A 23,600-nucleotide genomic window follows, 5' to 3' on the forward strand; every position below is an offset into this window, starting at 1 on the left:
GAATGACTAAGGTTCTTTGAGACGAATTCTAGCTTCCTCATACCTAGCCCTACTGTTACACAGAATGCCGTTCTTCAGAAAATATTCAGTGGATTCCTGACCATCTATTATTTGCTCCCGGAGCCCCCCCCCCCCTACCACTCCCCCCTACAATGCGTCTTGTTCTTGTTCTGGTTTCAAATTATTGAACAGTTGGGGTACGTCGGTAAGTATCGTACATACTATGTGACTGTCCGGCGTTTCCTCAACATGTTCGTGCTGTTGGAACATTCTGCTCTGGACGTCAGCAACCTGATTATCAGATCTTTTAACGTGCCGAACCTTAATATGGAAAGCCGAAATGCGGACCGCCCATCCCACGATATGCCCTGTCCTCCTAGGACGAGCTAGGACCCAACTAAGGGCCTTATTATCCGTCTCTGGGCCAAATTCACGATGTTCGAGATAGAACCGAAAATTTTCCTGGACAAATAACACTGCTAACACTTCGCACTCCTATACCGAGTAATTGAGCTCAGGCCCCTCGGGACGTCGGGAAGCAAATGCTAACCGACTCCTGATATGTTGATCTTCCTGTTAAAGAACCGCTGCCACAACAGTATTGCAAGAATCAGTCTGGACCACAAGTCTTTTCTTAAAGTCAGATATTGCTAAAACCGGTGGGTTGGAAATCGCAGTTTTAATGCCTTCAAAGGCTGCCTGCTTATTTTCAGCCCAAACGAATTTTCCATAATTTCTGCGTAACAAATTTAAGGGAGCTACAAGTTGCGCAAAGTTTGGGACAGATCTGCGGAAATAATTAGCCATCCCTACAAATCGGGCAATCTCCCTCTTATTTCGTGGCTGCGGAAAATTCGTCAACACCTTAGTGCGTTCCTCATCAATGCTAATTACGTCCCCAGACAGCAAGTGAGCCAAAGATGACACTTGGTGCTTAGCCAAGGTTATCTTTGAGGCTTTTACAGTCAGTGCCGCTTACGTGAGCCTGGAAAGTACCTTCAGGATGTGCTCGAAATGCTCTTCAAGGCAATGTCTCCGGTCCAGATTATATACCAGTCTGGTTCCTCTCAGAGTATGCTTATAAAATAGAGTACAACCACTCGCTCACAAAAAGATCCGTACCTAAAGACTGGAAAACTGCTCATGTCACACCAATACCCAAAAAGGGAAGTAGAAGTGATCCGCTGAATTACACGCCTGTATCACTAACGTCGACTTGCAGTAGAGTTTGGGAGCAAATACTGTATTCCAACATTATGAATTACGTTGAAGAAAACGATTTATTGACACATAGTCAGCACGGTTTCAGAAAATATCGTTCTTGTGAAACACAACTAGCTCTTAATGTGCATGAAGTAATGAGTGCTATTAACAGGGGATGTTAAATTTATTCCATATTTCTAGATTTCCAGAAGGATTTCGACACCGTTCCTCACAAGCGTCTTCTAACCAAACTGCGTGCTTACGGGGTATCGCCTCAGTTGAGCAACTGGATTCGTGATTTCCTGTCAGAAAGGTCACAGTTCGTAGTAATACACGGAAAGTCATCGAGTAAAACAGAAGTAGTATCCGCCGTTCCCCAAGGAAGTGTTACAGGCCCTCAATTTTCCTGATCTATATCAACGACATAGGAGACAATCTGGGTAACCGTCTTACATTGTTTGCAGATGATGCTGTCATTTACCGTCATGTACAGTCATCAGATGATCAAAACGACTTGCAAAATGATTTAGATAAGATATCTGTATGGTGCGAAATGTGGTAATCGACAATGAATAAGGAAAAGTGTGAAGTTATTCACATGAGTACTAAAAGAAATTAGATAAATTTCGATTACGCGGTAAGTCACAAAAATCTGAGGGCTAAAAATTCAACTACTTACAGATTACAATCACAAATAACCTAAATTGGAACGATCACATAGATAATGTTGTGGGTAGAGCAGACCAAAGACTGCGATTCATTGGCAGAACACTTAGTAGGTGCAACAGGTCTACCAAAGAAACTGCTTACACTACGCTTGTCCGCCCTATTCTGGGGTACTGTTGTGCGGTGTGGGATCCGCATCAGGTGGGACTGTCGGATGACAACGAAAAAATACAAAGAAGGGCAGCTCGTTTTCTATTATCGCGAAATGGGTTAGATAGTGTCACAGAAATGATATGTGAATTGGAGTGGCAATCATTAAAACAAAGGCGTTTTTCGTTGCGGCGGGATCTGCTCATGAAATTTCAATCACCAGTTTTCTCCTGTGACTCCGTAAACATTGTGTTGGCCCTCACCTACATAGGGAGAAGTGATCATCACGATAAAATAAGAGAAATCAGCTCTCGCACAGAAAAATTTAAATGCTCGTTTTTCCCGCGTGCCGTTTGAGAGTAGAACGGTAGAGAGACAGCTTGAAGGTGTTTCATTGAACCCTCAGCCAGGCACTTTATTGTGAATAGCAGAGTAATCATGTAGATGTAGAAGGAGGCACTAAATATGACCACTTCGTCCATATAATTAAAGACAATTAAATTTTTAATCACGTAAAATATTATCCAACAAACGGGACAACACTTATGCACTGGTTGACAAACCAAACGGAATCCGGTTGAACTCATATAAATTCAATTTCATGGCGAAGGCGGTGATATGCTTAGTTTCCTCCGTTAAGGGTACCTGGTACGAGGGCAGTTCAATAAGTAATGCAACGCATTTTTCTTCTGAAACAGGGGTTGTTTTATTCAGCATTGAAATACACCAGGTTATTCCCCAATCTTTTAGCTACACAACACTATTTTTAACGTAATCTCCATACAATGCTACGGCCTTACGCCACCTTGAAATGAGGGCCTGTATGCCTGCACGGTACCATTCCACTGGTCGATGTCGGAGCCAACGTCGTACTGCATCAATAACTTCTTCATCATCCGCGTAGTGCCTCCCACAGATTGCGTCCTTCATTGGGCCAAACATATGGAAATCCGACGGTGCGAGATCGGGGCTGTAGGGTGCATGAGGAGGAACAGTCCACTGAAGTTTTGTGAGCTCCTCTCGGGTGCGAAGACTTGTGTGAGGTCTTGCGTTGTCATGAAGAAGGAGAAGTTCGTTCTGATTTTTGTGCCTACGAACACGCTGAAGTCGTTTCTTCAATTTCTGAAGAGTAGCACAATACACTTCAGAGTTGATCGTTTGACCATGGGGAAGGACATCGAACAGAATAACCCCTTCAGCGTCCCAGAAGACTGTAACCATGACTTTACCGGCTGAGGGTATGGCTTTAAACTTTTTCTTGGTAGGGGAGTAGGTGTGGCGCCACTCCATTGATTGCCGTTTTGTTTCAGGTTCGAAGTGATGAACCCATGTTTCATCGCCTGTAACCATCCTTGACAAGCAATTGTCACCCTCAGCCACATGACGAGCAATCAATTCCGCACAGATGGTTCTCCTTTGCTCTTTATGGTGTTCGGTTAGACAACGAGGGACCCAGCGGGAACAAACCTTTTAATATCCCAACTGGTGAACAATTGTGACAGCACTACCAACAGAGATGTCAAGTTGAGCACTGAGTTGTTTGATGGTGATTCGTCGATCATCTCGAACGAGTGTGTTCGCACGCTCCGCCATTGCAGGAGTCACAGCTGTGCACGGCCGGCCCGCACGCGGGAGATCGGACAGTCTTGCTTGACCTTGCGGCGATGATGACACACGCTTTGCCCAACGACTCACCGTGCTTTTGTCCACTGCCAGATCACCGTAGACATTCTGCAAGCGCCTATGAATATCTGAGATGCCCTGGTTTTCCGCCAGAAGAAACTCGATCACTGCCCATTGTTTGCAACGCACATCCGTTACAGACGCCATTTTAACAGCTCCGTACAGCGCTGCCACCTGTCGGAAGTCAATGAAACTATACGAGACGAAGCGGGAATGTTTGAAAATATTCCACAAGAAATTTCCGGTTTTTTCAACCAAAATTGGCCGAGAAAAAAAATGTGTTGCATTACTTATTGAACTGCCCTCGTAATAAACCGGATTATGATCTAAGACCATAAACCAAATTGCTCCAGAAAACCAGGTGAAACACTTGTGGAGATCAAGCAATGGCACCGATCCCAAGATGACCTTTTTATTGAGAAGCCTGTATTCAACCAAAGGTCGGAAATCCTGCCATTGATCTTTAGGTACCAAGAAAATGGGGGAAGCATAGCAAAGGTGGACAGTCTTATGACTCCGTCGTTTAACAAGTCCTCAATTTTTGCCGCAATATCATTATCTTAGATGGTGACAAGCGATATGGAGACCGGCGAACCGGCACGTCATCCACAACACGAATGTGGTATCTAATGACGTCTGTGACTCCCAGCCTGTCACAAAGTACGTCAGGAAGTTCTATCAAAAGTTCAGTTCTTTCCTTTGTTGACTAGAGAGGTGGTCTACCACAAGCAGGCACGTGTTACTACTGGTGTCACGTCCCATCCCCACATGAGCACATGAACAAAAGGTTATTCGATCGTTGGGGGAATATTTGAAATAAAAGGTTCGGGTACCAAAGTCATGCCCTAGAGTTACGTAAGGCGCTAGTCTCTTAGCTATAAATACTTTACAGGCCGTGAAAATTCCCACATGGAAAGACTTTCCCGCACTTCCCAGCACAGAGGTAACTCTTGGCCATTGGCCACCCGACATCTCTCAATCGAGGAACGTACTGGAGATAATCTACATGAGTGTCCATATTCAATAAACAACTCGCAATGAAGGACTGACACAGAGCTGCCTAAATCTAGTAACCCACACGACGGTTCATATCCTATAGCCGCACAAAGAAATGGTACTTCACGCGTGGTGGCTGAATGTATATGACTACACCACCTCTGTCTCCGAGGATACGACCCCGTCCTCGCCTGGCGTCGTTTCGTAGCGCGAGGCGTCCTTGGAACCGCGCATCCTCGTACTAAATCGCCATGTGCGCCGCATCTAAAACAAGCCCCTGCTTTCATTGAACCGCGCGCTCTACCTGTCAGGCTACCTTCTGGACCCGAGTTAGATAAGTTTTGATGTGCCTCCGTTAACTCACTTCACTGATTGTTGGCAAACGGCAATTTCATAACAAAGTTTATAATATTTTCTAACTCACGATGAGTGACCGGACGAGGAAAGAGTGCTATCCGATACCTATCTTCAGGCTGAATACTTTCCAAGACAAGAAACTTCCTGGCAGATTGAAACTGTCTGCCAGACCGAGACTCTAACCTGGGGCCTTTGCGTTTCGCGGCCAAGTGCTCCACCAACTGAGCAACCCATGCTCGACTGACGCCCCGTCCTCATAGCTTTACTTCTGCCAGTACCTCGTCTCCTACATTCCAAACTTTACAGAAGGTCTCCTGCGAACCATGCAGAAATACTACCACTCCTGAAAGAAAGGATATTGCGGAAACATGGCTTAACCACAGCCTAGGGGATGTTTCCAGAATGAGATTTTTACTCTCCAGCGGAGTGTGCACTGATATGAAACTTCTTGAAGGTTTAAAACTGTGTGCCGGACTCGAACTCGGGACCTACGCCTTTCGGGAAAAAGTGCTTTACCAACCGAGCTACCCAAGCACAACTCACGCCCCGTCCTCACAGGCAAAGGTCCCGAGGTCGAGTCTCGGCCCGGCATACAGTTTTAATTTACCAGTAAGTTTCATATCAGCGCATACTGCGCTGCAGAGTGAACATCTTATTCTGGAAACATCCCCTAGGCTGTGGCTAAGCCATGTCTCCGCAATATCCTTTCTTTCATGAGTGCTAGTTCTGCAGGTTTCGCAGGAGAGCTTCCATAAAGTTTGGAAGGTAGGAGACGAGGTACTGGCAGAAGTAAAGCTGTGAGGACCGGGCGTGGGTCGTGCTTGGGTAGCTCAGTTGGTAGAGCACTTTCCCGCGAAAGGCAAAGGTCACGAGTTCGAGTCTCGGTGCGGCAGACAGTTTTAATCTGCCAGGAAATTTCGTATCAGCGCACACTCCGCTGCAGAGTGAAAATCTCATTCTGGGAACCTTCCAAGATATTAGCTACTAAATTCGTCTTGTGAACATCCATACATAGTGCTGATACTGCCTCACGAACCGGCTCTACATACTCGCACAACGATTCGTGGGAGTCCTGGATGTGGCAATAATATCTACACCCAACTCCTTGTGCATACGGTCTGATAACGTACCCTCCACGACCGATTGCCTCTGTTCAAAAAATGGCTCTGAGCACTATGGGACTCAACTGCTGAGGTCATTAGTCCCCTAGAACTTAGAACTAGTTAAACTTAACTAACCTAAGGACATCACACACATCCATGCCCGAGGCAGGATTCGAACCTGCGACCGCAGTGGTCTCGCGGTTCCAGACTGCAGCTCCAGAACCGCGCGGCCACTTCGGCCGGCCGATTGCCTCTGTTGCTCGATCGTATTACCCTGCTATAGGGTATCGGATAACAAAGCTACCGCGTGCTAACGGGCAGAGTGCGATAAGTACTTCGTGGTGGAGTATCCTTAATGCGTCAGCATGCAACTCAAATTTAACTAGCTGTCACAATACCTGTTGTATATTTTCTAAGGTTTCAATTGACAATTGCCGAATAATATGTAAGGGGCACATCATCGGATTAGGGAGGCGGGCAAAATATATCCCATGCCGATCACATAGACCTCGGTCGACGGATCCTCATTCGGCTATTGGATTGTCGAAACACAATCTATGTCATATTTATCAGCCCCACTTCCTAAATTTCAAGCTGCAGTTCGGATTTGTAAATCAAACAAAACTTTATTTAAGTGAATGACACTTGCTAACTGCTCAGGGCTCGGTTCTAGAAGTTTGAGATCCTTTACTGTATTGCCCAGGTTGACTAATTGTGCATGAATCCGCTTCACTTGCCTCACGATTGGCTGATTATTTGGGATAAAGGAGAGATTTTCTTGTCACTGATTCAATGCCATATAGTAGTCTGTAAATTTTGGATGACCTCTCCATCCGAGCTGACAGAAACGGATAGTGGTGCTGACAAAGCTGCCCATAGCCTTGCTGCCAGCTCCTCCACCGTACCGTGAACATTTTGTTCCCTAATGCTCAGTTCATACTCGAGCTAATCCCGTTTTAGGTACGAAATACGGGGACACCGACGTGGATCCGTGGTGCGGCGGTGAACGATAGAGAATAATGAGACAAAATTCCAAATAATAAAGTACAATGCTTATATTGAAGCACGTTGCTTGAAATGAAAATCGTGACAAAACCCCGCTAGCGGGTTGAAAACCACGCTCTGCTACCAATGATACGCGGTACTTACTAGAATTAAGGAAAACGCGGAAGGGACGACCCACCAACTTAAGATTTTTTTCAAACAACCTGTTTATTTAAAAATATATAAACTGTGTTTTACAGGTAATCGAAGCATTAAACCACAAAATTTTCTTTAACAAAACGATCAAATTTGTAAAATTCCTTTGAATTTAAACCTCAATTTGTATAAGCTTTTAATCTTTGCAAAAGACATCTCAAGTGCTGTATTGAAAAATAGCAACCCACCCATCATTGGGTGAAACAACAGTGTTTACTCCTGCGCTGAACACAATCTCTCTTATTAAATGCCATTCCGCAACAAACGAAAGTATATAAGAACCATTGATGGCATGAGTGATTAAGTTATTCAAAACAGATGACTTAACTTTTATTTTGAAAGTAGTATGTCCAAAAGTTCGGGGCTAGGATGCGCACCTATGTTTAAAAGTTTAACAGATTAGCAAACAATATGACAATGATAAGGCTTACATCAAAGCAACCAACCTCTTAACTTCAATCGGCAGCCGATATGCCACTGGATCCCAACCCGTCACTTCTGACAATTTTATTTCGACTAATGCCATGGTGACAGTTAGCTGTTAATATTTTCAAAGTTAAGCTGACTGTCAGTAATTAAGGCCGCTCTGAACGGAACGTCTTGAAACAATACTTGTGAACACTTAATACAAGAGAACTCACTCGGCGGAACCACAAGATCCAGCTAAAATACACCGGTAATGACCCGGTCTTTCGAACACAGGAACGAACAGCTTAGTGCAACTTGTTGTTTAGATTATAACTAATGACTGAGAAATGCAATTACAATCAAAGAATTGAACCGGTTAACAGCTAAACCTAACAACAATTTACCTCTTTTGTTTAACAGCAACCTATGCCTTAGTACAATTGTTCTGGCTCTATTTACTACCAAGAGCTGATCAATTATAACTTTAATGATCGGGTACAAACCAGGAAATAATAACGATGGCAAATCACCATGAGGATTACCCCATGTTACTTCCCTTTATAAGCAAGCAGTTCCATGGATCCACGGTGGCCGGTCGGTGGGGCCGAGAGGTTCTAGGAGCCTCAGTCTGGAACCGCGCGACCACTACAGTCGCAGGTTCGAATCCTGCCTCGGGGATGGATGTGTGTGATGTCCTTAGGTTAGTTATATTTAATTAGTTCTAAGTTCTAGGGGACTGATGACCTCAGGTATTAAGTCCCATAATGCTCAGAGCCATTTGAATCCCTTTTGATCCACGGTGCATCGCTGTGGTTACTGAGTGGTGCCGGTGAAAGCCAAGTAGAAGAGGGCAGCCGAGCCACGAGGGGATGTCGGGATGTCGGCGTGCTGCTTGTAGTCGACGCTGACCCCGGTGATGTACTCCGGTATCTTCACGCTGCGCAGTCCCTCCTTGTGCAGTTCGTGGCTTCTGCCGCTCGGGCCCTGTGACCACGTCTTGTCGCGACGCTACCGCCAATCCGCTAACTTCGTGCCTCTCTCTCGGTTTTTTTTCTTTTATTGTCATTTTGAAACCTTGTACAAATGCTAGGCCTCCAGCAGCCTATCTACGCCGCTCTCCAGCCATAGAAAACCAGAGAACAGATAACATGTAGACAGTTATATAGAAAAATATTAATATGGAAAAACAGGTGACACACATAATATGCAAACGAACACGTTCGAACTGAAGAAACTGACTGCATAAGCAAGTGCAACCGTACACCAATGCACAATGAGTACACTGTCGAACGATTGAGGACACCGAACAGACACAATTTCACTGGAACGGAGAAGCACTGCACAGAAAACAGTGACGCTGATCTTCGACGAACTGCACACACTCTTACACGAAAAAGGGGAGGGGACTGCCACAGGGAATAGGGGATGGTAGGAGGGAGGTGGGGAGGACGCCAGCGGAAGAGAAGGATTGAGGGGGAGGGACTAGGGTAGGGTTGTTGGCTGTGGAAGTCTGCGTGGCGGAGGAGAGGGAGAGAGGAGGGGGAAGGGAGTTAGGAGGGAGAGAAGGCATAGAGGGAGCCCTGTAGGAAATACTCATGAGGAGGGAGGGGAGGATCAAATCTCGTAGGAGGGGTAGGTGGAGGGACATAAGAGCCTTGGAGGAAATACTCGTGAGGAGGGAGGGGAGGATCAAATCTGGTAGGAGGGGGATGAGGGCATCATCCGGAAGGGGGAATTGGCGGAAGCCCCCTTGGGCAAGGGTATCGAGGGTCTATCGGGCCAGCGAACCCCGTATATCTGCCGGCAAGCAGCGATCTTCTATGGACAAAAGCCACAGATACCAACTCTTCCTCATAGATACTGGCAATGAGGGATTGTCGATACTACACCTGAGCCAGTGGCGCCGGACAGAACAGTCTACTAACTCAATGGCACCACGGCTCACATATAAATGTGTTGGCATTATAGATACACACTGCAACGAACGGTGTGAAGTTTATGGCACTCGTCGTTTTCAAAATTTAAACATGTAAATTTTTGCTAAACGGTTTGTGAAAGCTGCCATAATGAAAAGTAAAGAAAGATAAATAGCAAACAAAGATAACCAAGTAAAAGAAAACGAAATAAAAGAGACAAAAACAAAACACGATCAACTATGACCCGCCTCCACGTGGAAGGACACGGGCAACGGTGCGATCGGATGTGGGACCTGGTGTGGAGGTTCAGCCATGTCAGCACCCACATACCTATCGCAGCGGCTAAGTGGTCAATAAAGACCCACCTTAAGCAATTAGGTGATGGGTCGTAAAATCAGGGCGGCAAGTGAAAAAAAAAACACCAGGCGGATTAATGATGCTCTTCGTCAGAGTTATTCAGTCCCGGCGGCGATGAACGAATGCTTGAGTACCAGCTACGAAATACATCACTACCTGAGAATGTGAATATGGCTGAAAACACCAACCACACGAAGTAATGCTGGAGAACCAGCCCTACATTCTAATGACTACTGGCCTCCCGCAGAAATTAATAACCATCGCCGTAAGCAAGTATATGTAAAGAGTGAAATACGCTAATGAACAGAATTCATGTCTCAGCTAATCCCAACATTGTGAGTGTAACTGTCGGAGATACCTATTTTTCACATATTTGAGTAGGTTCTACTGCTGGAACACGCTAGTCAAATGTAATTAGTGGTATCAACGTTAGACTCTTGCATAAAAGTGAACCTAGCTTTAACCTTTCTAGGAAGGACAACAAATATTTTAATACGAATAATGGAGATTTTAAAGTTAGGTGTAAAGTGCCGACAAATGCATTGGTTTCTTACATCCAATGTCCATCAGCCAAATAATATTTAGTGGAGGTATAACAGCCAAGCAGCATTTACCTGATAACGCCAATAAGAAACAACTCGTTCAAACAGTCAATTCACCGGGAAAATCTTAAACAGCACAAGATATAACGCGTGTTGTTGTTGTGGTCTTCAGTCCTGAGACTGGTTTGATGCAGCTCTCCATGCTACTCTATCCTGTGCAAGCTTCTTCATCTCCCAGTACCTACTGCAGCATACATCCTTCTGAATCTGCTTAGTGTATTCATCTCTTGGTCTCCCTCTACGATTTTTACCCTCCACGCTGCCCTCCAATACTAAATTGATGATCACTCGATGTCTCAGAACATGTCCTACCAATCGATCCCTTCTTCTAGTCAAGTTGTGCCACAAGCTCCTCTTCTCCCCAATTCTATTCAATACCCCCTCATTAGTTATGTGATATACCTATCTATTCTTCGGCATTCTTCTGTAGCACCACATTTCGAAAGCTTCTATTCTCTTTTTGTCCAAAATAGTTATCGTCCATGTTTCACTTCCATACTGGCTACACTCCATACAAATACTTTCAGAAACGACTTCCTGACACTTACATCTATACTCGATGTTAACAAATTTCTCTTCTTCAGAAACGCTTTCCTTGCCATTGGCAGTCTATATTTTATATCTTCTCTACTTCGACCATCATCAGTTATTTTGCTTCCCAAATAGCAAAACTCCTTTACTACTTTAAGTGTCTTATTTCCTAGTCTTATTCCCTCAGCATCAGCTGAGTTAATTCAACTACATTCCATTATCTTCGTTTTGTTTTTGTTGATGTTCATCTTATACCCTCCTTTCAAGACGCTGTCCATTCCGTTCAACTGCTCTTCCATGTCCTTTGCTGTCTCTGAGAGAATTACGGTGTCATCGGCGAACCTCAAAGTTTTTATTTCTTCTCTATGGAATTTAATACCTACTCAGAACTTTTCTTTTGTTTCCTTGATTGTTTGCTCAATATACAGATTGAATAACATCGGGGACAGGCTACAACCCTGTCCCACTCCCTTCCCAACTACTGCTTCTCTTTCATACCCCTCGACTCTTATAACTGCTATCTGGTTTCTGTACAAATTGTAATATAACCCGTACACGAACAAATTCAGAAGTAACGGCAAAAAATCTACATTTTCACAAAATGTGGGCAGAGGGAAATTTAGAAGACTACACCCCCCTGAGTATGAAACGAGATTTTATTAGGGACGCTGATGTAACCGTTAGTAAAGAGGAAATGCTACATGGAATCCAAAGCATTGTTCCAGTGCTAAACACAAAAAGACAGACTGAGGAAATACGTCCGGTTCCGCTCAGTGTTTCCACTTTCAGACCACAACTCCCACAGTTTTCCAATGCTATCAGTGATTATGGGACAGCCATACAAGTGCTCAGGGCCATGGAAGGCATCGATCTACAAAATGTGTCGATCCGCGAGAGTGATATTCTAAGGTGCCTCCACTGTCCTGGGAACCATGGTTCAGCCGATAGCAACTGGCTTAAATTTAATAGACATTAGCCACCTCATGTCGGTGAATGACATTCCCATGCTGGCGGATGACTGCTAACTATCCGCCAGCGGCAGATGCTTTGTCACCTACAGTCAGGCAGTGCCTTTGCAGTTTCCATATAACTTTATTTCCCTAAGCTACTTGGATTCTGTACGCTGTCAGTAATGGAAATATTTACAACGCAGGGAGAGACATATTATCTCAAGTACCGTGCTCGCTATCTGACGTACACAAAGATGTGATGAGTATACGAGCTGGTTGTTTGTGAATTTCGAACGCGAATTCCGAACGGAGTAGGTGACAAGGCCGTGTAAAAATTCCGTTGATAGATTCATAGTTGAACAGCAACTTTCTTGCCCACCTGGTGAAGCTGACGTGCATATTAAGAAAGGAATGTATAACTGCAGGAAATGAGTCCACGAGGATACGACAGCGCTTGTTTTCCAATTTTTAACATATGAGTTTCCAGCTTTGAAACTTGAAGTTTAAGATTTTGTTGCATGTAAGCTGAATCATGAGAACTCCAAGACTGCGCTGTGTAAAGCAGAAAGGGAAGCTAATGGAACAACCTAATACTCTGGCTCTAGTTCGGAGATTCAGCTGTGCGGAGACTTTTTGAAATTAACTGGAGGCAGTAGTTTCTAGACATTGACGGTGGTTCTGTGCCTGAAAAAAGAATCCTGGTTTTCGGTTGTGGGGGAGCGGAGAAAATTCTGTGAGAAAATGGAACTTATCTTATGGGCGGGACATTCGAAAGTTGTTCAAAATACAGAGTTACAGTAAAATATATGTAGATTTTTTTTTACACTGACGGTATATACCACTCGCAAATTGGAGTTAAGAGCGCACTACAACTCCCACAGTACAGCACTCTGGCGTGCTGAGATCGCAACGAAGGTACTTGGATAACAAAATATAGCCCTTACGGTAAGAGCTGTACTTCGAAACTCACATCGGTGAAACCAAAATGCACTTGGTTGATGTTAATACGAAGATTTACGTAAATGTAAAGTGGAAATCAATAACAGGTTACGTATGAATTTTTTTTTAGTTTCCCCTGAAAAACCAAGTACGTGGCCTTGCTACCAACCTGCAAACTAATTAGGCCAAAACGGGCTAAGAGCCACAAAGGTTTGCAGTTGTTTGCAGCGTATTACAGAAAATGTGAGACTTTTCCCAGAGTGAAAACGTAAGCTGCTTCAAGAATGTCAGAGTTCCAAGTTTCTACGAACCCTTAATGCTCTAGCCGGCGTCTGAAGACTGAAGCGCAAGATTTCCAAGGGGTTACCACTGAAATATTATAGAACGTTTTTTAACGCCACAACAATGTAAAAGGAATTTGTCAGATGAGAAGAAGAAGGATCTGCAACAGATGCTGCTGTATTTTAAAGTAACTACGAGTAACAGAGCAGTTTTATAACAGTTAATTATAATAGCCCTCTGCTCTATTAAATTAAAAGAAGCATGAAAACAATTTAATCACAGATAATGTAACTGTAAAATGTTTGTTATTACGAAAATTGATAAATACCTGAGATATCTTTCATGAGCAGTCTTAGAACAGTTAATTATAATAGCCTTCTGCTCTATGAAATTAAAAGAAGCATGAAAACAATTTAATCACAAATAATGTAACTGTAAAATGTTTGTTATTACGAAAATTGATAAATACTTGAGGTATCTTTCATCGGCACTTACCTCGTTTTTGCCGATAACTGTATGGCATTAACACGGTCTGCATTTTTCAGAGTAAAACACTTATTTTCATCGAGAAAAGGAACGGAAACAAAAATATTTTGCAGTACTTGTGCTACTTTTACTATACACAGTACACAAAAAATACAGAGTGTTTCAAAACGAATATACGGGTTTTAAGGCCTCCTGGCACATATCAAGAGGATGTCGTTATCAGGAGAAAGAAAACTGGTGTTCTACGGATCGGAGCGTGGAATGTCAGATCCCTTAATCGGGCAGGTAGGTTAGAAAATTTAAAAAGGGAAATGGATAGGTTGAAGTTAGATATAGTGGGAATTAGTGAAGTTCGGTGGCAGGAGGAACAAGACTTCTGGTCAGGTGACTACAGGGTTATAAACACAAAATCAAATAGGGGGAATGCAGGAGTAGGTTTAATAATGAATAGGAAAATAGGAATGCGGGTAAGCTACTACAAACAGCATAGTGAACGCATTATTGTGGCCAAGATAGATACGAAGCCCACACCTACTACAGTAGTACAAGTTTATATGCCAACTAGCTCTGCAGATGACGAAGAAATTGAAGAAATGTATGATGAAATAAAAGAAATTATTCAGATTGTGAAGGGAGACGAAAATTTAATAGTCATGGGTGACTGGAATTCGAGTGTAGGAAAAGGGAGAGAAGGAAACATAGTAGGTGAATATGGATTGGGGGACAGAAATGAAAGAGGAAGCCGCCTGGTAGAATTTTGCACAGAGCACAACATAATCATAACTAACACTTGGTTTAAGAATCATGAAAGAAGGTTGTATACATGGAAGAACCCTGGAGATACTAAAAGGTATCAGATAGATTATATAATGGTAAGACAGAGATTTAGGAACCAGGTTTTAAATTGTAAGACATTTCCAGGGGCAGATGTGGACTCTGACCACAATCTATTGGTTATGACCTGTAGATTAAAACTGAAGAAACTGCAAAAAGGTGGGAATTTAAGGAGATGGGACCTGGATAAACTAAAAGAACCAGAGGTTGTACAGAGATTCAGGGAGAGCATAAGGGAGCAATTGACAGGAATGGGGGAAATAAATACAGTAGAAGAAGAATGGGTAGCTTTGAGGGATGAAGTAGTGAAGGCAGCAGAGGATCAAGTAGGTAAAAAGACGAGGGCTAGTAGAAATCCTTGGGTAACAGAAGAAATATTGAATTTAATTGATGAAAGGAGAAAATATAAAAATGCAGTAAGTGAAACAGGCAAAAAGGAATACAAACGTCTCAAAAATGAGATCGACAGGAAGTGCAAAATGGCTAAGCAGGGATGGCTAGAGGACAAATGTAAGGATGTAGAGGCCTATCTCACTAGGGGTAAGATAGATACCGCCTACAGGAAAATTAAAGAGACCTTTGGAGATAAGAGAACGACTTGTATGAATATCAAGAGCTCAGATGGAAACCCAGTGCAAAGCAAAGAAGGGAAAGCAGAAAGGTGGAAGGAGTATATAGAGGGTCTATACAAGGGCGATGTACTTGAGGACAATATTATGGAAATGGAAGAGGATGTGGATGAAGATGAAATGGGAGATACGATACTGCGTGAAGAGTTTGACAGAGCAATGAAAGACCTGAGTCGAAACAAGGCCCCCGGAGTAGACAATATTCCAGTGGAACTACTGACGGCCGTGGGAGAGCCAGTCCTGACAAAACTCTACCATCTGGTGAGCAAGATGTATGAAACAGGCGAAATACCCTCAGACTTCAAGAAGAATATAATAATTCCAATCCCAAAGAAAGCAGGTGTTGACAGATGTGAAAATTACCGAACTATCAGCTTAATAAGTCACAGCTGCAAAATACTAACACGAATTCTTTACAGACGAATGGAAAAACTAGTAGAAGCCAACCTCGGGGAAGATCAGTTTGGATTCCGTAGAAACACTGGAACACGTGAGGCAATACTGACCTTACGACTTATCTTAGAAGAAAGATTAAGGAAAGGCAAACCTACGTTTCTAGCATTTGTAGACTTAGAGAAAGCTTTTGACAATGTTGACTGGAATACTCTCTTTCAAATTCTAAAGGTGGCAGGGGTAAAATACAGGGAGCGAAAGGCTATTTACAATTTGTACAGAAACCAGATGGCAGTTATAAGAGTCGAGGGACATGAAAGGGAAGCAGTGGTTGGGAAGGGAGTAAGACAGGGTTGTAGCCTCTCCCCGATGTTGTTCAATCTGTATATTGAGCAAGCAGTAAAGGAAACAAAAGAAAAATTCGGAGTAGGTATTAAAATTCATGGAGAAGAAATAAAAACTTTGAGGTTCGCCGATGACATTGTAATTCTGTCAGAGACAGCAAATGACTTGGAAGAGCAGTTGAATGGAATGGACAGTGTCTTTAAAGGAGGATATAAGATGAACATCAACAAAAGCAAAACAAGGATAATGGAATGTAGTCTAATTAAGTCGGGTGATGCTGAGGGAATTAGATTAGGAAATGAGGCACTTAAAGTAGTAAAGGAGTTTTGCTATTTGGGGAGCAAAATAACTGATGATGGTCGAAGTAGAGAGGATATAAAATGTAGACTGGCAATGGCAAGGAAAGCGTTTCTGAAGAAGAGAAATTTGTTAACATCCAGTATTGATTTAAGTGTCAGGAAGTCATTTCTGAAAGTATTCGTATGGAGTGTAGCCATGTATGGAAGTGAAACATGGACGATAAATAGTTTAGACAAGAAGAGAATAGAAGCTTTCGAAAAGTGGTGCTACAGAAGAATGCTGAAGATTAGATGGGTAGATCATGTAACTAATGACGAAGTATTGAATAGCATTGGGGAGAAGAGAAGTTTGTGGCACAACTTGACCAGAAGAAGGGATCGGTTGGTAGGGCATGTTCTGAGGCATCAAGGGATCACCAATTTAGTATTGGAGGGCAGCGTGGAGGGTAAAAATCGTAGAGGGAGACCACGAGATGAATACACTAAGCAGATTCAGAAGGATGTAGGTTGCAGTAGGTACTGGGAGATGAAAAAGCTTGCACAGGATAGAGTGGCATGGAGAGCTGCATCAAACCAGTCTCAGGACTGAAGACCACAACAACAACAACAACAACGGCACATATTACATTGATTTTACAATTATAAAAAATACACCAATGGAAAGAGAAACAGAAACAGTTTTTCTTATAATTATTCAGTGAGAACACCGATCACACATTGCGTCGATAGGAGAGTAGTTCAGAAACCTTGATCAATGCGTCAGGAGTAACTGTTTCAATAGCACTGTTTCTAAAGGCGGATAGATCAGTTGGTATCCGAGGCATACACACATGACCGCGTCAGATTGTGTCTGACATGGAGGTCATGCATAAAATGCTTTGTCAACTGCCCCTTGCGACCAATCCACCGGTCGGATACAACGTCGTTTAACCAGTCGCGTACTGAGTTATGCCCGTGAGACGGCGCACCATCTTCCTCTCAAATAAAGATGTGTTGTTCAGCTTCTTCCCATTGAGGCACAGGCAACGTCTGTAGCACATCAAGATAAGAAACATCAGTTACAGTTGATTAACCGAAACAGAAAGGCTCATAAACATTCCGCGTGGATATTTCTTGTGGCAGTGAAAGACTCACACATTTTACAGTCATTCCATACTCTTCCCATTGCGCACAGGTATACAAACAAAACTGTTTCATTTGCTCTTTCATCTGGTGTATTATTTACAATTGTTAGTTGAACGTAATGAATGCTATATCGCCTTAAAACGGGTATGTTTACTTTGAAACACCCTGTATTCTTGGGGTTTTTCCTTTAAAACTTTTTTGTCAAAACAAAGCTAAATAAATAAATAATAACTTGGAATTAGCCTTTTCGCAGTTAGTCCGTCATTGATTTTCGCTCTAATAATACAGTTGTTGTGCAGGGCACTCCACTAGTACGTAGAGTCCGAAAATATTGACAGAATACTCAGCGGTACTGGTATGACAATAGAGCATCCTTCTGGCAGTGTGTTTTCCTTTTATACATTGCGTTGTGGGTACGGCAATGGATATAGCTAATATGAAACCTGAGACGGTTCCATAGAAGTTGAGAACGGCAGTTGCGTTTATGAGTTTTGACGCGGTTAATGAAGAGGGCATTTAGCGCAACGTAGGAACACGGCGGCAGTATGAATGGGTCGTAAATAGCGCTGTTATCGCTAGCTCGGCGGCAGTTAGCTGGGAGCCGTAAACAAGGTCGGATAAATCTCCGGAGAATTCGCCAGCTGCTGTATATTTCCGACGTGTCTACGAAAATCCCTCCACACAAATCACTCCCCACAACAAAGCTCACTTTTCCCTGGTCGCCAGACTTATTTACAGAAACGTTTGGAGACGGCAGCAGACGAATCGCCGTGAAGAACTGAAAGCACAGGATATATTACACACACTAACCGCAGTTCTCTATGACGGTTTTACATCTTGTAGATTTTTACTTATTAGACGTACGCTGACAGTTGTCTAATAACTTGTGAAATACATTATTATTTTAATATAATTTAAATGCCTTTTAAACTTATGCTGGGTACTAATAATTTCAGCACCTAAACCGACATATATGGCAACGGACTTGCCACAGTGGATCCCCCGGTTCCCGTGAGCTCAACGAAGTTAAGCGCTGTCGGGCGTGGTCGGCACTTGGATGGGTGACCATCCAGGCCGCCATGTGCTTTTGCCATTTTTCGGGGTGCACTCAGCCTCTTGATGCCAATTGAAGATCTACTCGACCGAATAGTAGCGTCATCGGTCAAGAATACCATCGTAACGACCGGGAGAGCGATGTGCTGAACCCGCGCCTCTCCTATCCGCATCCTTCACATAAGGATGACACGGCGGTCGGATGGTCCCGGTAGGCCACTCGTGGCCTGAAGACAGAGCGCTTTTTTAAACCGACATATATGATGAAGGAGCCAACAACAAATATATTGCGTTAAGCAGCTGAACGTCGTTATCACGTACTGAGCGACGACTAAGAGAAGGTGAGTATGTAAGCGAATGTACTTTCTTCAGACACCGTTACACTAAAATTGTTTTGAGATACGTAGAGCTTTTATCGAAGCCGACGAGAAAGACAGGCCGCGGCGCGTACGTCAAGTGGATAGGCCAAGCTCGCTCAGCTCAGCAGACAAACTGCTTTCTACACCTGTTCACTCGTAACTGCGTGTCTATTTACAAACGAGAATTGCATCTTCTACTGGAATTTACAATTAGGAAGTATTACCGTTGTTAATTCATAGGCCCATTAATAATCTGTTGCGACTGTACTGGGGTACAATACAATTAATGTCATGCCAAAATGATTATCAGTTGCATAAGACACGACATCTTCTATGAAATGAGGCTGTTACGCAGAAGAGACTAAATGTTATAAACAAGCCGTTATACCAATTATGTCGAGAATTGATTTTAAATTTTGTTGTATGACTAGTAAACAGTAAGATTTTGCCCGCTGAGTTACGCGAGCGAGTGAGTTCAGGCCTTCCTCCGTGACGTGCGCGCCACGCCCTGTCTTTCTCGTAGGCCGCGATTTAATGTTGTGACGTTCGTGTTGAACCAGTACACTGCATGTACCACTGTCAGTAGGCCACATGGAGTGCTACACTGGGAGAGAACTGCTAGATACGCCCATTAGACTTCTTTCTCCGGGGGGTACGTAAAAACTGACGTGTTTCATACGTGTGGATTCAGAAAAGCAGTGAGTGACAAGAAATCTCGCAGCGTGCAAACACCTACAAAACACGGGACGACCTGCTACGTCCATAACCGCACAGTGCTGATGCTAGCACTGCTCTTTTAACATTTATTGTAACACTGATCAGAACATTATAGCACTGTAACACATTAAACATTGTTTTTTTTTCAGTGACTTCTAATAACTTTCTGGATACTCCATACTCATTCAATATGCATTTCCGACATTTGGTTGCTTTATTACTTACAGGCTGTGACGGGTGTAAATGGAAATATTTTTATACGTGGCGCCTTAATACGTACACGCATCTGCTTGTTCGTTGTTTTATCTCTGCGCTGAATAGCCTTCCCGCAAATACGTAACAAACTTTACAACGTGATGTTTTCTGTACGGTCATACTTCACTACTAAATGGATTTTGCCTGTCAGAAGAGACTGTCACTTGTGCGTCCACCCATCCCACTGTAACACCCGACCTGCTGTCCAAAGGGAAAATAGTATGAAAGGCTTGCTGTTGCTACAGGTAGCTTAATGTACTAACCAAACTAGGAACATACGACTTGTAATGGCTACAGTTATTAGTCTGAAAATGATGCAAGAATGATGTAATGTTCTTGAGTACACTGTCAACACTCACCAATTGATATATCTGTATTTATACCTGCTACACCCCTCATATGCTGCCAGAAAGAAAGTGAGACACCCAGAAATGGTGGAGAGCTGTTTGTCAGAGTATGTGACTATGCGACGTTGGTTCGTCACGAGTTCAGGCGACTTAAATTCCAGCGGCGCATCGTCGGGACTTGCTGCGGCACGGTGCCGGAAGCGGTGCGAGGGTGGCGCCGTCTGCTTGCAGTCGGTTCTTTCCGGCCACATCGCGATCTCTCTTCGGATCCAGCAGTCCGTCTGCAAGGGTCGAGCAGTCTGCTCGCCTTCCTGCAGCGCGCCGTTCGCCGCACCTCCGGGGAACCTTTTGGTCCATATTGGTGTCAGTGCTGCTGCCGTTGAACTTTGTTGTGTTCTTATCAGTGGTTAAGAAACACTTCATGCTGATACTGGATCCTGTCGGGCACTGCCGAAAGACTTAGCCGATATATTTTACCAGGAGCTGGGTCTGGTTATTCTACAGGTGCTATTTCATGCAAGCAAATTTGTTCTATTGGTAAACAGACGCGAAATGTTGGTTGCCTTCGGTATAGACATTTTGTGGCAGTCTTTGTTGAATGGAGTGTTAAATATTTAGTGATTTTAGGTAACGTGCCAGTGAAGACTGGAAGAAACAGTAATAATTTTCGTAAAGTTTATGAGGGTCTAACTACATAGTGTGAACTCTGAATACAAAGAAATTTTAGGACCACCAGGTGTGACGTAGTCGCGTATACGAACAGTGTTCCATACTGTCAAATGTTTTTTATTCCAGTCTTTCATCACAACATCAATTCTTTTGACGATGATCAGTTTCAGTCCGTAGTGACCATCCTCAGATCTTTTCTACAGCGTGGCCTTAGCACTTTAGGACATGGTGTTGAAAAGATCTGAGGATGGTCATTACAGACAGAAATCGGCCATCGTCAAAAGAATTTATATTGTGATCAAAGACTGGAATAAAAAACATTTGAAATTTTAGGACAGTGAAAGTGTTTTAACTATAAAGATTTTGGTATAAGTATAATCAGAATAGCTTTAACATAAAGTTTATTATACAAACATTTATATCGTTCAGTAATTAAAAATTTTTCCTGCCTGTCTATGTGTATAGACTTGTTAACTACTTTTCTTAGGTGCTTAAAACTTTGTGCATGCATTTATCACATTTTTATCTAAAAAGTAGACTATAATAAAATGATTTCAATCAATAGTTTTTATACTATAAATACATTTAATTATGCAATCAGAATTAAGGTATTTTTTTCAAATTAATAAGGGTATATTTTTCCTGCTACTGATAGTAATCTGGTGCCTGTAGACTACTTTTTCCAAATGGTAGCCTCAAATATATATATATATATATATATATAAATCAAACCTCTAGCTCAAATAGTTTTTTTTGGCATCAAATAAACATGTCAGAAAATTTTATTCTTGGGAAATTCAGTTTAAAGGTACATTTCATCTGCTACTCACCTCTGTTGTTCTTAAAACCCTCCAGTTGCAAAATATTCTGAGTTTGTGTGTTCCTCATCTTCTCTCTTCCCATTCTTGCTCAACTTTGCTATCCCGGCCTCTTTAGTTGCCTCAAGAACCCATTTTTCCCCTTCGGCCACTCTCAAGGAATGAATTGCAATCAGTGCTTGTCTCATATTGAAACCAGGAGTTAGTCCCAACAACTCTAAAACATCACTAATACACTTAATCTCATGGTATTGAAACCAACAAACACAGTATTATGCAGGCGTTCCCATATCACATGGTTGAAACATTCATTAACATTTTGTTTCCTTCCATGTAAGCAACGTGACAATAACTTAGTGTCACTTATCGCCCTGTACATGGACTTAATTGCTTCCAATACCTCAAATGGCAGGAAGTGATGGGGGTGCATAAGTCTCTTTAGTATCCACACCATGTGTCTACACCATTGTCGCAGAGAGCATGCTGTGGATGGTCATCTATAGAAGCTTTATGGGAAGAGGTAGCCAATACTGCTTTCTTAATGGCCTCAGTATTGCCTCGATTCGTTCTTATGGCTAAACCATAACAGAGCTCCAGTTTGCCCACCTGTTTCTTAGTAACATGACAACAACCACCAATTGCTTTGCCATCACTGAGCTTTTTCCCCTTCATATCTTGTATTATCTTGTGTAAACATAGGTCCGTCCTCTTTTGAACATGACCAACACATACAAACTTTTCCATTTTTACAGTTCTTCCATAAGGCATATTTTCCGACACATTTGCAAACCCTTTGGAGTCTTGATCTCCAAGGTACTTCACATACCGTACACCATAATTCTCTTCTGACCTCTGAAATATTCTGACAACTCCCTCTGATTCCATTCCACCACTGTACCCAGAAAAATTATGAAGACAAACATGATCCTGGTTATTTCCTTTGCAACCATAGCAGTACTTCGTCATACATTCTATGTCCTTCACCTTTCCATTTTCTAGGGATGTTGCGATGACAACACCATTCAGTGATAGGCGGCCACGCTTCTGCAATGTCCCATCAAAGTCTGCAGCTGTATCAGTGTCACCTTCATTGTATCAAACAGTTTCTTCTGCTGCTTTCTTCATTGACACAACACTCACTTGACCAAGAATCTCAAGAAGTAACAGTGTGTACTTTTCAAATCTCGTATGTGGAGGAAATTCATGATAGCACAATATGTTTGAGCTGCTTTTTTATCCTTCCCAATACATCTCATGCCATATGCAAGTCTGATAATTTTGTTATAACCTCTTCCTTTGCACAATCCAGAAGTGTACTCAGTTTTAGTTACCCCACAGAAATCGCAGATCACTTGTAACATTCTAGCCACACCTTTTCCACAAAGCGCACACACAGCAGTATTCTTTAGAAGCGAACATAAAGCACTCATTTCAGCAATTATGGAAACAAATTCCGTTACAGTGTTTCCATAAAATTTTAGGGAAATGCCCGTTTTGTACTCAAATATTTTAGCTTCGGTCTTGAGGCAATTTAGGGGCAATTAGTGGATTAGACATAACATCCAGTTGGTTTGTGGATGAAATTACGTAGTCTCTACTTTCCAACTAAGTAAACCGATTACCATAAAACTTACGTTTTCCCATTCCAAAACACTTTTCTGGGGGCATAACAAGTTCCGGGAAAGACACAGTACCAAGAACTCAACAACACACGGAAGTGTGAACACAAACAACTCTAAAAAACCGTAGATATACAAAGGAAAACAAATGAGTATTGGAAAGCATGTGTGCTAACAGGGCTGCCAACTCAACAAGCGATTACGCAATGTGTCTTTTCGAAGTGGTACAATAATAATGAGCCATCTGACATCCCACTGCAGCGGAAACACGTTCGTTGCCGCATTTCAGACATGTATATAAAATTCATT

This window comes from Schistocerca serialis, chromosome 6, assembly GCF_023864345.2.
Source record: "Schistocerca serialis cubense isolate TAMUIC-IGC-003099 chromosome 6, iqSchSeri2.2, whole genome shotgun sequence".
Lineage (NCBI taxonomy): Eukaryota > Metazoa > Arthropoda > Insecta > Orthoptera > Acrididae > Schistocerca > Schistocerca serialis.